Source organism: Notechis scutatus, chromosome Z (genome assembly GCF_049901735.1).
Source record: "Notechis scutatus isolate UNSWTSFEM ecotype Mainland chromosome Z, rNotScu1.2, whole genome shotgun sequence".
Lineage (NCBI taxonomy): Eukaryota > Metazoa > Chordata > Lepidosauria > Squamata > Elapidae > Notechis > Notechis scutatus.
Genome location: NC_142025.1, coordinates 54,509,555 through 54,522,937, shown reverse-complemented (window position 1 = coordinate 54,522,937; position 13,383 = coordinate 54,509,555). Strand labels below are relative to the sequence as shown.

The 13,383-nt window shown below is 39.4% G+C and overlaps 1 protein-coding gene across 5 annotated transcripts in view; it reads right to left on the bottom strand.

Annotated features, from left to right (window-relative positions):
* Window positions 1-13,383, bottom strand: part of SH3BP5 (SH3 domain binding protein 5) — a 117,666-nt gene that overhangs the window by 58,858 nt on the left and 45,425 nt on the right. The window lies entirely within an intron of this gene.

Here is a 13,383-nt window from a genome sequence, read left to right as displayed (position 1 = left end):
AATAAAGCCCAACATTATTAAAAAGTAATAAGCAAAAAAAAAAGGAGTTCTTCAGGTTCTTCTCACCTTAATCCAATTAAAAGACCTCAAAAAATGGAAAATTAGCCGTAAAAACAAGTCTAAAGTAGAGATAAAGAGGCAAATATCCCAGTAAAAAAAAATAAAAACGAAAAGCAAATATTCCGAGGCTTCTCCTTTAAAAAAAATAAGGTAAAATAAAAAATAAATATACCAATATTACAAAATATTGTGGGGTTAGACGGGAGGGATAAACCACTTAATAAAAAAGAAAAAAAGAAAGCACACACTGCCTTTTATTTATCCAAGGCTCTTATTTGGCTTCTCCACAAATTTCAAGGCCAAGCTTCAAATATTCAATTGATAATAGAAGTCCCAAAGAGCACCTGTATAAACATTCTCCAGCGCTCTTCCCTCTATCTTATCACTTCCAGTAGCCTTGAAAAGAATTTCTTTTCCCAGCTCTCAACTTCAAATAAAATATTTTCAAGCCTCTAGTTGGCAGTGTTGCAAAATTTCTTAAAATCTCTCCCCCTTTCCCCCCTAAAGAAGCCTAAAAAAAAGAAAAAGTATATATATATATGTTTATGTATATTTTTAAAAATGACAAAGAAACATATAGATTTGAAACCAGAGATTTTTTTATTGGGAATCTTACCTGATACATATAATAAAAACTTAAAGTATTTGATTGTAAATGTATTAACAGCGGCTAGGATTGTATTTGCTAAAAATTGGAAGAATGAGAAAATACCATCAGAAGAAGAAGTTATTAAGAAAATATTGGAATGTGCAGAAATGAGTAGATTGATATTTGAAATTAGAGAACAAGAAGATAAACAATTTTATGAAGTTTGGGATCTTTTTTATCAATGGTTGGATAATACAATATAATAATAAAATATTTAGAGACCTAGGAAATAATGAATATACATTTTTTGGGGGGGGTTGATAATACTTTTATAATATTTTATTAAGATAGACTTGGTATGATTTTATGATTTGTTAGAAAATAAATTAACTAAACTATAGTTATCTCGCTTAAGTATGAATTAGTTAAATTATAGTCAAATGATTGTTTAATAATGATATTAGGATATATAATTGTTGATTGATAATATGAGTTATTATGTAATATAATTATTATAATGACTATAAAATGGATGCACAAAAAGGAGTGGTAAACCAACTGATACACTGTCTGTAAATTTATGAAGGATGATGATGTTTTTATGTTATGTTTTATGTTTTATGTGTTTTTTGGTTTGTTGTTAAAATCAATAAAACTTTTACTTAAAAAAAAAAAAATAGGCCAAGGTCAACGGACAGATGTCTGCATCACCACCTGAAGATGCCCCACATGACATTATATACAACTTTAATTGGATGGACAGTTTGAACTATTGTGGGTGGGTACGTTGCCATCACTTTGTATATGTGGTTTTCGCACGCAATTCCTCAAATTCAGAATTCCTTTGATGCTACCACTTAATTTCTAGTAAGATATCTTTTCTCTAATTAATGGAGTCTAAGTGTTTCTTTCTTGGATTTTGAATGGAGCACCAGCTGACATTATTCTGAATCTCAGTTTACAGCCCACCTGGAGAATTAATACTTTTTCTTCCGAGGGGGTCTGAAAACAATGTCCAATCCAGCCAACAACCAAGAGGATTTGGGAGCTACTGGAAGACCAGCTTCCCTGCTTCTAGATGCTGCAGGGAAGGCTGAGTTGCTAGCTGGGCTACATCTCGATGAGAAACTGGCAGTCACACCCAAATGGTCTCTGGGGGTCGGATGGAAGGAGCCGGAGGAAGAACCCCCTCCAGAGTTGACCATTACTCGACGGCGTCAGGGAGAGGAGGCTTGGCAGGATGAACAGAAGAGGAATCTTCTATTAATTCAAGCCTCTAAATGAAGCTGTCTGAGGAATCCAACCTGACCAAAGATATGAGAGGGAAAAGGGGGAGGTAGCTGCAGCAGTGAGACCCCAGCCAGCCGTCCCCATAAATCAACCTGGGCCAGTTCAACAGGTGGCAGCAGCCCAGGGGCCCCTGGCAGGGGGAGCAATTGCCAGAAGGCATCAAGCTCCAAAGGTGCCTCCATTGGAAGTAAAATATGGAAGGGATCCCAAGGAGTTAGGGTTCTTCCTAGCTCAAGTGTGGAATCACATGGAAGAATATGGCAAGGATTTTTTCTCAGAGGCAGCTAAAGTCAGATGTGTTACCAGGGCTTTGGAAGGAATGGCTCCAAAATGGATGGTGACTTTGCATAATGATAATGCCCCCCAGTTGATGAATTACGACCTGTTCGTGGTAGAGTTGCATGCCAGATTTAAAGACCCACTAGCTGAATGTAAGGCTAGGATTAAGATGAAAACCATAAATCAGGGGCAGAGATCAGTGGCCGAATACACCCAGGAACGTAGAGAGCTGGCATGCCATATTCGAGGCTGGTCCCAAGGGGCCCTGATAGAATCTTTTAAAGATGGGTTGAATGAAGATTTATCAAAGCTGCATCGCCAGAATGGACCCCAGTGATCAGCAACTCTGGTATGTGTTGGCAGCAGAAGTAGAGATTGATCTGACCCAAAGCAGATGCAGGGGTGGCCTTGGTTGGAGCAAGCCCTCCCCCATCAGTCCCCAAGAAGCCCCAAAGCTTCAGAAGGGAGGATCGGCAGTAAAGCCCAAGACCACCGCATGCTTCCGATGTGGGAAGGAAGGTCCCTGGGCTGCAGACTGCCACGCTAAGCTGGAGCCAAAAGGGCCATGAGCAGGAGGAAGAAAACCTGAAAAAACTCTAGTCAAGCCACGTGAAACGGCACTTAAAATGGAGGAGGTTGTAGAGTTTGCTCCTCCAAAAGGAGAGGAGCTGAGAACTCTGACTTCTTCTGGCGAGAGTGAATCCGAATCTGAAGATGACCCTCTGGTAAGTCCAAACAAGGGCCCAATGATCATCCCAGTGAGATTAAAGGTTCCCACATCAGGACCCCAAGGGGAAATGTTGGCCTTGTTAGACTATGGGTGCGTGATCAGCTCAGAAGTCATGGAGAAGTTGGGTTTAAGACTAAGGACTTTAAAAACTCCCATAGCATTTTTCCAACTGAATGGATCAGTAGCGGGGGGCAACCCTGTGCATTTCAAAATGGAAACTGTCAAAATGACGAAGGGGAGGCATAGAGAGACTTTGTGTTTTATTGTTGCCCCCGGGATGGAGCACCCCTTACTACTAGGCTTGCCCTGGTTCCAGAAGTGGAACCCCCAGGAGAAGGGGATCATTACGCATATGCACTGACCAACCCCCAGAAGGGAAGGGGCAGTTTCAGCTGAACTCCCAGAATTCCATAGAGCTGGCATCCATGAGCCACTGCCCATGGGGGGGGGGGGAAATCCCAGAAGAATATTGGGATTTAAAGGAAGTGTTTAGTGAAAAGGCACCTGACAAGTTATCCCCCCCAATCATCCAACAGATTGCAGTATTGAGATTTTACCAGGAGTGAAACTCCCCAAACCTAAACTGTACTCAATGACACCATGGGAGTTAGAACAACTGTGGTCATTTATTGATAAAAACCTTGAACGAGGGTTCATCCAACCTGGTAGGCCTTGAATAGCAGCTCCAGTATTATTCCGCAGAAGAAAGATTGCTCACTTCATTTGTGTGTTGACTATAGAAATTTAAATGCAATTTCGGTGGAGAATGTGTACCTCCTCCCCTTGATGAAGGACATGTTGGCCCATCTAGCCAAAGGGTAAAATTTTACGAAATTCGATTTGAGAGAGGCTTACTACTGAGTTTGAATCAAGGAGGGAGATGAATGGAAAACTGCTTTTAATTGCCTAATGGGATGTTTCCATTCAACGTTCTCCTACTTGGCCTACAGGGGCTTCTGCTGTATTCATGCAAATGATAAATGAGGTTTTGCATGAACATTTATACAAAGGGGTACTGGTTTATCTTGATGATATCCTTATCTACACCAAGACTCTTGACGAGCATTTGAAATTAGTACGGTCAGTTTTGAAAAAACTTTGAGCTGCTGAACTGTATGAGAAGTTATCCAAGTGTGATTTCCATCAAAAGAAAATGGACTATTTAGGCTACCACATATCACATGATGGCATAGAAATGGATCCGGGGAAAGTTCAGGCAGTTTTGGATTGGGCCCCTCCCTGCACCAGAAAGCAATTGCAAAGTTTCCTGGGGTTTGCTAATTTTTACCTTTAGTTTATCCCAGCCTTTGTGAAGATTGCTTTGCCTATTTCAAACCTCCTACAAACTAAGGGGGAGGTGAAACCAAAGCCCAGTAAACTGCTAGAATGGTCCATGGAGTGTCAAGCTGCTTTTGAAAAATTAAAACGACTTTTAGCAGCTGAACCGGTACTAAAGCACCTGAACATGGATGCCCCTTTTGTAATTCAAGCTGATGCGAGTGATGTAGCAGTGGGGGCAATGCTACTACAAGCAAACGAGATGGGGACTCTGCAACCATGTGCTTACACCTCCTGCAAACTAACTGACACAGAAAGAAGATGGGTCATTTGGGAAAAGGAAGATTTTGCTGTCCACTGGGCTTTATTAACCTGGAGGCATTTTCTAGAGGGGGCAAAACATCCCTTTGAGGTGTAGATGGATCATAAAAATTTAGAGGTGTTAGGAATAACCATAGTTACCTAACATTGTTTGGGTAAATAATATATAAACCATGATAGCAAAGTTTAAATGTTTTTTTCACTTTAAACTCTAAATGATATAATTTGGGTGCGGTTGAGAAACTGCCATAAGAGGGAGATAGAGAACCTGGATTGCTACTGGATTGATGGTTGATTGTTCTGCGTGTTCCCTGTTGCTGACGTCGAAGGAAGAAAGAGTTTTGAATGCTGCATATCTAATCTACTGTGAGAAGATATTTACTGGACTGATTTATGGATTGACATTGTAAGTTAACTGACTTTTTTTGACACTGGATTTTTGCAATTGAATAATCTCCGGACTGAACTGACTGAACACTAGTGAATGATATTTGGACTGTTTGACCCTGCTAAACTCTTAATGGAATAAACTATTCAACTAAGACAGTGTATCCGTTTTTACTGAGTGTGAAAACTAAAAAACGCTTTCTCTCATATTCGCCTGACTGCCTGACTGCTGTGCACATTCTGCTAGGGTATATCCCTAACACTGGTTATGGGCCCAGAATGCACAGTCAGACTAACCAGGATACAACAGGCTTATATAAATTGAGAGTTAGTGTAGTTACACAATACTGTAAACTGACAGCTGTGTTTTATTAGTTTATTATAGTTTAATATCCAAAGAAAAATGGCACAAGTCAATTTACCAAGTTTGTCTCTAATATCCAAACTGGATGGAACAAACTATGTTTCATGGTCTATGAAATGCAGGCTACTTCTACGCAGAGAAGGTTTGTGGAGTATAATTCAAAACCCACCAGAGGTAGATGATTGGGATCCGGAAGATGAGAATGATGCCCAGAAAATAAATGAATATAAACTGAAAAATGAGCAAGCTCTATGTATAATAGGACTGACACTCTGTGACCAGCAGCTTGTCCATATTCGTGGAGAAGAAACAGCTGCTAAGTGTTGGGAGAATTTAAAGAAGATTTATGTTTGAGACAGTGTAGGAGCACATATAAATCTTACACGGAGGCTGTTCAGAACACATCTTCAAAAGAATGGAGACATGTTGACTCATATAAACACTATGAAGAGAATTTTTCAGGAACTGCATGAAAAGAACTTATCTTCACAGAACTGCATCAGGTTTATATAATTTTGTCTTCGTTAGATGAGAGCTATGACGACTATGTAACTTCACTGGAAGTACTGCCAAAAGATAACCTCACATTAACTGACATTACTGGCAGATTAATTGAAGAAGCCAGGAGAAAGCTTGAAAGGGATCAACTGAGAAGGGAACAACCACAAGAAGAGAAATTATCTTCAACAGCCTATACAATTAAAAAATGTTTTAATTGTGGAGGAAAAGGACATTTGGCTAGATTCTGCAAAAAAGGAAAACGTCAGAATGCCAAAAAGCATTCTGTATAGCCATGTATAGCAGCAAAATTGTAAATAATAATTTATGGGTTGTAGATAGTGGAGCGTCGCACTGCATAACAAAAGATAAGAAAAGATTTATTAAGATGTCAACGAGTTCACAACAGATATCGTTAGCTAATGGCTGGAAAATGAAAGCAAAAGCTGAAGGTATTGCACATTGTTCGTGTATAAAAGAAAATGTTAAAATGTTGTATGTACCACAACTTAAGTTTAATTTGCTTTCAGTTAGAGTTTTGATTAAACTAGGTTATGTAGTTACCTTTAGGGGAGAAAACTGCATAATAGAAAAGGAAGGTAAAAAAGTGACTGCAACTTTAAAAGATGAATTGTATGTATTGAATGATAATCAATTAGAGGTGTCTAATACAGTGTATAATAACGTTAAGCCTCATGACGAATGCATACATTTGCTACACAGACGTTTAGGGCATATAAATTTTAAAATGCTCAAGCAAACGGTTGAACTGTCTGAAGGTATAAAACTGAAGCCTTGCAGTAAATATTTGCACTGCAATGCTTGCAGTCAAGAAAAGAGCAAGGTAATACCAGCAAATAGAATTAATGGATTTAAAACTAAAGAGCCTCTAGAGGTCGTATTTGCTGATATTATAGGTCCTAAAAAACCTAGTATGGGAGGTGCTCGTTATATATTAAGCATAATGGATAATTACTCAAGATATAGTTTCTGTTATTTAACGAAGAGTAAAACGGAAACATATCAGAATTTCTTTAATTGGTTGAAGTTTGCTGAAAGAAAAACTAAAAGAAAACTAGTAACACTTGTAACTGATAATGGTACGGAATTTATAAATAAGAAATTCCAAAATAGACTGAAGATGGCAGGTGTTGAACATAAAAAGTCTGCACCATATAGGCCACAACATAATTCTTTTATAGAAAGACGAGGCCAAACAATACAAGCAATGGCTCGTACTATGTTGTCAGATTCAGGATTACCTGAAACTTTGTGGGGAGAAGCAATAATGTGTGGTAATCATATATTAAATAATGTTGTTAACACAACAACAGGTGAATTACCATTCACACGGTGGCATGGTAGAAAACCTGACCTAAGCTACATGCACACATTTGGAGCACCAGCATGGGTGCACATTCCTACACAACTGAGACATAAGGGACAGCATAGGGCTAAAAAGTTATTTTTTGTAGGTTATGAATCTAATCACAAATCATACAGATTCTGGGAAAAAGGTACATCTAGCGTTTACTGTAGTGCTAGTGCACAATTCCTTGAACATGTAGGATGGGAAAAACTGGAGCAAGATTCAAGTAAGGATATAATCATAGAAACCTATAGAAGATCAAAACAATATAGCAAAAGAGTACAATTAAAGAAGTACAGGAAGAGCTCATAAAACCAGAACAGGAAAGAATAGATGAACAGGATGAGGTAGATAAACAGGAACAAGTAGTACATGAAAGTCCACCTGTAAGCCCAGTAATACCTAGACGTTCAACACGTGAAACCAGACCACCTGACAGGTACCAAGCAAGTGTAGTTTGCCAAGTTAGTAAAGTTCCAACTACTGTTGAAGAACTTAGAATGTATCCTGCAAAGGATCAAGAAAATTGGCATAGAGCGATGGAGAAGGAACTAAATTCACTGAAACAAATGGAAGTTTATGAAAACGTTAAATTACCTCCAGGTAAAAAATCCATTGGCTGTAAATGGATATTTAAATTGATAACAGGTAAATATGGAACTGTTACCCATAAGGCTAGGTTGGTAGCTCAAGGATTTAATCAAACTGCAAGTGATTATGATGAAGTATTTGCACCGAGTCTAAAAGCAACAACCTTGAGAGCAGCTTTAGTGTGGGCAGCTAAGAAGAACTATATCATAAATCACTTAGATGTAGAAACTGCCTATCTGCATGCACCATTGCAGCACACAATATACCTAAAGAAACCTGTAGCAATTAAGAACGATAGAACAAATAATGACTGTTGGAAGCTTAAAAAGAGTCTCTATGGATTAAAACAATCTGGTTACAAATGGAACCAATATATTGTTAAGGAGTTAACCAATATAGGGTTTAAAGCAGGTTTAGCTGATTCATGTTTATTTAAGAGAGAGACTAATGGAACAGTATCATTGTTATTATTATTCACTGATGATATTGCCTTAATCACAAAAACTAATAATGAAGCTACTGAAATAATATCATTATTAGGTAAGAAGATAAAAATAAAGCAACTAGGAGAGATAAAGCAGTATCTAGGATTAACCATAAATAAAACCAAAAGTGGCTATAAGATATCTCAAGAGGATAAGATTTATCAATTACTAAAAACATACAAGATGGAACTTTGTAAGCCGTCTAAAACTCCAATGAGTCAAGAATTTAGCCACACTGATATTCAAAGTCCAAAGTTTGATAAAACTATCTATCAATCGCTAATTGGTAGTCTATCGTACATTAGTAATTGGTCAAGGCCAGATATTGCGTATAGCATTAATCAATTGGCACGATTCAACGCTGAACCTACTGAATGACACTGGCAAGAGACAAAGCGTATCTTAAGATATCTTAAAAGGACAATGCACTATGCATTGTATTTGGAGCCAAAAGATGATCTGATTTTAAGTGCATATGCTGATGCAAGTTTTGCAACAGACATAAACACTAGGAAATCAACTTCAGGTACGGCTATACTATTAGGAAAGGCACTGATTGGTTGGAGGTCAATTAGACAGCAACACATAAGTATGTCTACAATGGAAGCAGAATTTTCATGTCTATCTTTGTTGTGTACTGATTTGATTCTTTATAAACAATTGTTAATGGATATGGGAATAAATGTAAATGATTCCATTGTAGTATATGAGGACAATCAAGCAGCCATATGAATGGCTACAAATATTGCTGTGAAAACGAGAACTAAGCATACAGATCTTAGATATCTAAATGTAAGGCAATCTGTACAAAGTAATTTGATAAGACTGGAATATTGTATGTCTGAAGACAATATAGCTGATCAATTTACGAAGGCCCAAGGTTCAATCAAACACAAAGAAAGTTGTGATGATTATGGGTTAAGATTGTAAAGAGATGTATATATTTTTATGTTACCCAAAAGGGGAGTATGTTAGGAATAACCATAGTTACCTAACGTTGTTTGGGTAAATAATATATAAACCATGATAGCAAAGTTTAAATGTTTTTTTCACTTTAAACTCTAAATGATATAATTTGGGTGCGGTTGAGAAACTGCCATAAGAGGGAGATAGAGAACCTGGATTGCTACTAGATTGATGGTTGATTGTTCTGCGTGTTCCTTGTTGCTGACGTCGAAGGAGGAAAGAGTTTTGAATGCTGCATATCTAATCTACTGTGAGAAGATTAGATTACTAATCTACTGGACTGATTTATGGATTGACATTGTAAGTTAACTGACTTTTTTTGACACTGGATTTTTGCAATTGAACAATCTCCGGACTGAACTGACTGAACACTAGTGAATGATATTTGGACTGTTTGACCCTGCTAAACTCTTAATGGAATAAACTATTCAACTAAGACAGTGTATCCATTTTTACTGAGTGTGAAAACTAAAAAACGCTTTCTCTCATATTCGCCTGACTGCCTGACTGCTGTGCACATTCTGCTAGGGTATATCCCTAACAAGAGGCTCTAAAACGCCTCGAAAATTGTCGCCTAAGCAAGTCCACTGGGCACAATACTTCAAACGGTTTAATTTCTCATTTAAATACATCCGGGGGAGAACTTCATGGCAGATGCACTGTTTAGATTACCTCAATATAATAGTGCCCATCCGGAAATGATCTGCCCCATTGTCCTGACTAAGCAATTAGCAGCTCCAATGGTTACTACAGCCCAGAAAAAAATAGGTTGATTTATCAAATGATTTGTCTGCAAAGTTAAAAGAAGCTTTGAAACTAGATGATTGGTTCCTGGCCCATTCAAATAACTGTACTGTTAGAGATGGATTGGCATGGGTGGGAGCTAAATTGTATGTGCCAGTTGAGAAACCCAATTTTACAACAAGCGCATGATTCCAAAGCTGCTGGTCATTTTGGGTTTGTGAAGACCTTACACTTGGTTAAAAGGCAATTTTGGTGGCCTCCTTTAAAAAAGGTCATTGAAGCTTATGTGGCTAGTTGTCCTATCTGTGCTTCAGCCAAATGGCCACCTGGTAAACCAGCTGGCTTGCTACAAAATGTAGCCAGGCCAACTGCCCCGTGGAAAGACATTTCTATGGACTTTGTTAGGAATGTAAGTCACCTAACAGCTATTTGGGTTGGAAATATATAAACCAGGATAGATATTTTAATACTGCATCTTTAAGAAAATGCAAAAAACAAAAACAAAACCCACCTGTAATTGGGTGTGGTTCAACAAATGGCCATAAGATGGAGCCAGAAACCTGGGTTGTTTAGTCTTAGTCTCAGAAGAAGTCTCAGTGAGTCTCTGTTTCCTTCTGTTGGAGAGTTTTGCTGTTCCTGTATTGACTGTTATTCTTGGATTTGATGTAAGTCTGATACTGAACTGTTTTTGACACTGGACTTTGTTATTGGATTATGAAAACTGACTGATTTAACCTGTGAATGACTTTGGACTGCTTACCTTTGAACTTTGCTTAAACCTTAAAAATGTCTCTGTCCTTCACTCTTGTAGGCTTTTTAGAAGTAAGGGCTCTGGTCCTGATTTTGGCCATTACCTCTGAAGTGGCTGATCTGAACCTTGAGAAGAACTTAGATGATTTAGCCTGGGCCTAAGGTGGTTGGGCGCTTCCTGGTGTGAGGCTGTCTCCTCAAGACTTGCCTCATCAGACTCCATTTTGAAAAAATGTATTCCACTTGAGGCAGAAGCACTTAAAAGCTCTGCTGCCTGAAATGTGCTGCTTTAAAAACAATCAGAATCTGCCCTGGAATGCAGGGCAGTGATTCTGTTGCCTCTCTGCAGCCACGGGTCAGTCTTGGGACCTCGGTCCAATTTTGCTGGCAAGGACTGGCCATTACTAAGCAGGCACTCATCAAAAAATGGACGGCTTCCAATAATGGAGGGAAGTGTTGTCCTAAGACACTGCTGCCAATCTCCAAAAAAAAGTATACTTGAGATGCCGGGCAGGGATTCTGGCCCCTTCTGCAGCTGTGGAATTAAACCTGGGGCCTCAACCGCCAAAAGCAAGAAAGGAAGCCTGCGTGCCATTCTGACAGCCTGGCTGACACATCCAGAGGCCCTTGCTGTCAGCACTGACACTTTAAGAGTATGTCCAAATGTGGGGCAGTGACTCTGGCCCCTTCCACAGCCACAGATTAAACAAAGGGCTTCGGGTACTTTTCGGAGCCAGAGCGGCGGGGGGGAAAACAAGCCGGCATGCTTTTGACAGCTCTCTATTATATCTAATAGTGATTTCTATTTCTTTGCTGGAGAATTCAGGGATAAGTACTCTCTGAACAGTGCAATAAGGCACATCTGATCGAGCTCAAGATTGAGTTGAAAACTGGGAACCGTTAGCAGGGAGGTGTGTCCTCAAAATTTCAACTCAGTCTGAAGAGCAACAAGACATGAGACTATCCAAGCCTGGATTCTCCCATTGACTCAATGGAGAACAAAAGAGCTGATTTCAAGATTGTTTTCCTGCTTCATTAAAATATCCCCTATTTCAGAGGTATCAAACTCAAAGCCAATAGGCTGGATCCGGCCTGTGGGATGCTTGGATCTGACCCACTGGGCCACCTTGGAAACAGCAAAGGACCAACCTGCAGTGCCTTCCCAGCAAAAATGGAGTTCGTGATGGCCATATGAGCACCCCCAAGTTCCGTTTTTGCTGTCAGAGGGCTGCAGGAGGCTGTCACAATCAAAAACAGAGACCAGGGGGCATGTGCACCCCCCAAGTTCCATTTTTGCTGGCAGGATGCTAGTAAAACAAACTATTAGCAAAAGTGGATCTCCCCAGTTCCACCAGTTCCCCAGCACCATAGGTGCCTCAACTTGAGTGACATTGAGCTGGACACGGTCACCCTGGACACACCCATCTGGACATGCCACCAAGAGGTCAAACACAACCTTGATGCGGCCCTCATTGAAATTGAGTTTGATATCCCTGCTCTATTTAAATTAAAATTATGGAAGTGTAGGCATTACAATTCATTCAACCCTCTTACCTAGGGCAGAGTCTGAACTTCAGAGTTCATTTTTGTGTTTCTGCAAGTTTGACTTCTTCAAAAATAAAGTTTTGCAGTAGCCATTCCTCCAAAATTACTGAACGTTGGTTGGTTGTTTCTAAGTCTAAACCAATAGTTTATTTTATTTATTTCTATTCTGTCTTTATTATTTTTACAAATAACGCAAGGTGGCAAAGATATCTAACATTCCTTCCTCCTCCTATTGTCCCCACTATAATAATATAATAATAATAATAATAATAATTTATTTGCGGTCACAGACCAAAACACAAGTACAACAAAAGAAGAACATGGGAAAATTAGTCATGAACAATTGGTCACCAAAAACTTGACTAAGGGGAATTACAGCGTTCTCCTCTGAAGGTTACAGCTCTTAAAAAAAATTTGGAAACCTGAGAAGTGATGTATGAGGAGCCATCCCCTAGACAATATAAGAACAAATTACTAACATTGGGTCTAGAAGGGTCTGTTTCAAGGAGAGACAGTAACTTAGATCTGCCTGCGTTATACATAGGGCAATATAAAAGGACATGCTCCACAGTTTCAACCTCAGCTCTGTCACAGGGGCATAGCCACTCGTTAATCAGGAGCCTCTTAAATCGCCCATCCAGTAGTGCTGAGGGCAAGACATTAAAGTGAACTAGGGAGAAAGCTCTTCTATACTTGGGAATGGTTAGAGTGTAAAAATAGGAAGCCATCCTCAGTCCATAATTATTAAATTGGCTGAAGATCAGAGGGGAGCAAGTTTTGTTAGCTCTGGCTCGTAGTCAATGTCCACAAGCCGTTGGACTACCCTAAATTGGGCATCCTTAAGGAAATAATCTCCCAGGGCATCCCCCATAAACCTAGTAGGTGTAATTTCTTCATCAGCTCCCTCTCCCAACGAGAGAGTCAGCAAACGCCAGGGAGAGGTAGCTACCAGGAACTGCCAGAAAGAGCACCCAAAACGACCATTTAAAGGTGTTAATCCACACCATACATTTGACTGATCGAGTGCCCAGTTCCAGGTACATCAGAGCAAAACCAACACTGTCTTTGGGAAGACCCAAAGACAGCCTGGGTTCTTTCAATACAATCCTTGAAGCCCCGTATCCATATGGGAATTCC